General features: G+C 41.1%; 1 pseudogene; it reads right to left on the bottom strand.

The window, feature by feature from the left end:
• Positions 1-358: 358 nt before the first annotated feature.
• Positions 359-1,236, bottom strand: LOC110288543 (annotated as a pseudogene).
• Positions 1,237-2,766: the final 1,530 nt, after the last annotated feature.

The following is a 2,766-nucleotide window of genomic DNA, read 5'->3' as shown; positions in this document are numbered from 1 at the left end:
GCTCAGAATACCCAAGATACAATTCACAGACCAAATGAAGCTCAAGAAGAAGGAAGACCAAAGTGTGGATACTTCGTTTCTTCTTAGAAGGGGGAACAAAAAACCTGCTGCACTGCCTTAGCCCCACAGGTATAAAATCATAAATATTTACACACTTCCACTCCTTTCACTGAACCATGGTGCAGTTAACCCCTCCCATAGAAACAAGCTAGGATGGTGATTGGTGTCCATGACAAATATTAAGGCCTAGAGATCAGCCCCTCAACTGGACATAGTCAGAGGCAGGCAGAAAAGAAACAGGGACAGAGAGGCCTGTGGCCTGAGTGCTGGTAAAGGTGGGAGGGAACCTGACTTCTACATGAGAGGCTGACATTATGCAGGGCTGCTGCCATGGTCTGGTCCAGTGAAGTCGGTTGTCTCCAGAGGGCAGGGCAGGTGGAGTATAGTCTCTGTTGTTGTTATTGTTGTATTTGACTTTGAGACTGGTGAGCTTGGAGAAGTGGATGTGCAGCATGCAGCGGGCATTGTAGATGTTTTGGCCATCCACGGACAGCTAGGGTGGTCACAGGGTCATCATACTGCAGCAGTGTCTGGAACTGGTTTGTTCTTGGTAAACGTGATGATATTCAGGACTGTGCTGAACTTAGAGAAGATCTGTTGCAGCTTGGCCAGGGTCACCGGGTAGAAAAGGTTTCCACAATGATCCTGAGCCCTGGGCTCTGGCCTGCCATTGCCATTCCTCCATCCACAGCAGCAGTGGAGGCTGCCAAGGCGAGGTTTCCAGACTGAATGAAGTTCCCAGCCTGCAGGGCTGCCTATAAATATGCCTGGGTGGGTTTTCAGTTCTTTGTGGTTGGAAAACTGGATTATAGTCGAGCTGTCCATGAAGCATTGGCACTAACAACATGTATTAGTTAGCCATAGTATTGGCAGCCTCCTTGTATACATTTCAATGAAGGTCTGGTTGTTCCCCTTCATCGTAAGGAGGTTGGCAAACTTCCCAAAGGGCAGCCCTAGGGAGGTGACCTAGCTCTCAGTGACATCACTGTGATGAATAACTCTGGAAGGAGCTCCTGCGCTCCTGTTGTCACCTTTGAACTTCTTGCTATTGTTTCTATTGGCTGCTGAGGCTGAGCTGCTCATGATGAAGGGGCCATTGCTGACACAAGTGGAGAAGAGCTCATTGGATCCTCATTTTGTATCGACTGCTATGTCTGGGACAATGCCGTTCATGGCACATAGAGGAGCCCATGGGGGAAGGAGTGGAGGCACAAGAATAGCCTTGAGTCATTATTTTACAACTCCCATATACCCCCTTTTCAGAAATGTTTTCCAAGCTGAGGATGGTACTTGGCATCTACTCATGTACTCATCATTACAGATGCTACATCCAGGAACTGATGGGAGCAGATGGAGAGATCCATAGCTATGGATTAGCTAGAGCTAGAGCTAGAAGAACTGAGTAGTTCCAAATCCAGGCATGGTAGTAAACATCTTCAACATGCGGAATACCTTCTGCTGGAGGTCTTCATAAGGATAATGGAAGACAGAAAGGTTCCCTCTTCTTCTCCTGCTAATACTTACTTGCCAGCACATCTGCTGGAACCTACTTCTTCAGTATTACAGTTTATACAAAAGACCAGCTGAGACAACTAGCCTCGTGTTGCTGAACAACTACTATATTCTTGAATTTCCCATTCTCAACTGCCCATTGCTGAGTTATTTGGACTGCAGGCTGTAAGTCATTACAATAAATGCCTTTAATATTTGCAGACATCCTATAAGTTCTGTGACTCTAAAGAACTCATATATGTGTGTGTGTGTGTATTACAATTACAATTATATATAATTATAAAATATTTTCATAACTCTAACCAAGGAAGTCAAAGACTTTTATGCTAAAAGTTTAAGTCTTTTAAGAAGGGACTGAAGAAGATATTAGAATATAGAAAGATCTCCCATGCTCATGGATCAGTAGAATTAACATAGTAAAAATGGCCATCTTACCAAAAGCAATGTATAGATTCAACACAATCTCCTTGTAATTTAAAGCACAATTTTTAGAGCACTCAAAAAAACAAACAAACAAACAAACAAAACAAAACAAAAACAATACTCTACTTCATACAGAAAAACAAAACAAAAAACAGACAATAATTAAAACAATCATGTATAATAGTAAAATTTCCAGTGATATCATCACCCCTCATATCAAGCTATACTACAGAGAGCTATAGTCAGAAAACCTGTATGGCATTTCATAAAAACAGATAGGTTGATTAATGGAATCAAACCAAGAATGCAAAAATAAACAATACACTTAAGAACAGCTGATTTTTTGATATAGATTTCAGAAATATTCAATGGGGAAAAAAGAGAAAGCATTTTTAAAAAATGGTGCTGTTCTAACTGGATGTCAGCATGTAGAAGGATGAAAATAGATCTATGTCTATCACCCCTTACAAAAACTCAAGTACAAGTTTATCAAACACCTTAGTATAAAACAAGAAGTACTGAATATGATAGAAGATAAAGTCGAAAATGACCTTGGAATCACTGGCACAGGAGACAACTTCCTGAAGAGAACACTGATAGCTTAGACACTGGGATTGAGAATTATACAATGGGACATCACAAAACTGAAAAGTTTCTGTAAGGCAATGAATAGCACAAAACATCAGCCTACAGAATGCAGGATTATATTCTCTAACTCCACATTTGAGAGAGAGCCAGTTTCTAAAATATATATATAAAAAAAAAACCCAA

This window comes from Mus caroli, unplaced genomic scaffold (genome assembly GCF_900094665.2).
Source record: "Mus caroli unplaced genomic scaffold, CAROLI_EIJ_v1.1 scaffold_21285_U1_1, whole genome shotgun sequence".
In the NCBI taxonomy this organism is placed as follows: domain Eukaryota; kingdom Metazoa; phylum Chordata; class Mammalia; order Rodentia; family Muridae; genus Mus; species Mus caroli.
This window is presented reverse-complemented; position numbering and strand designations above follow the sequence as displayed.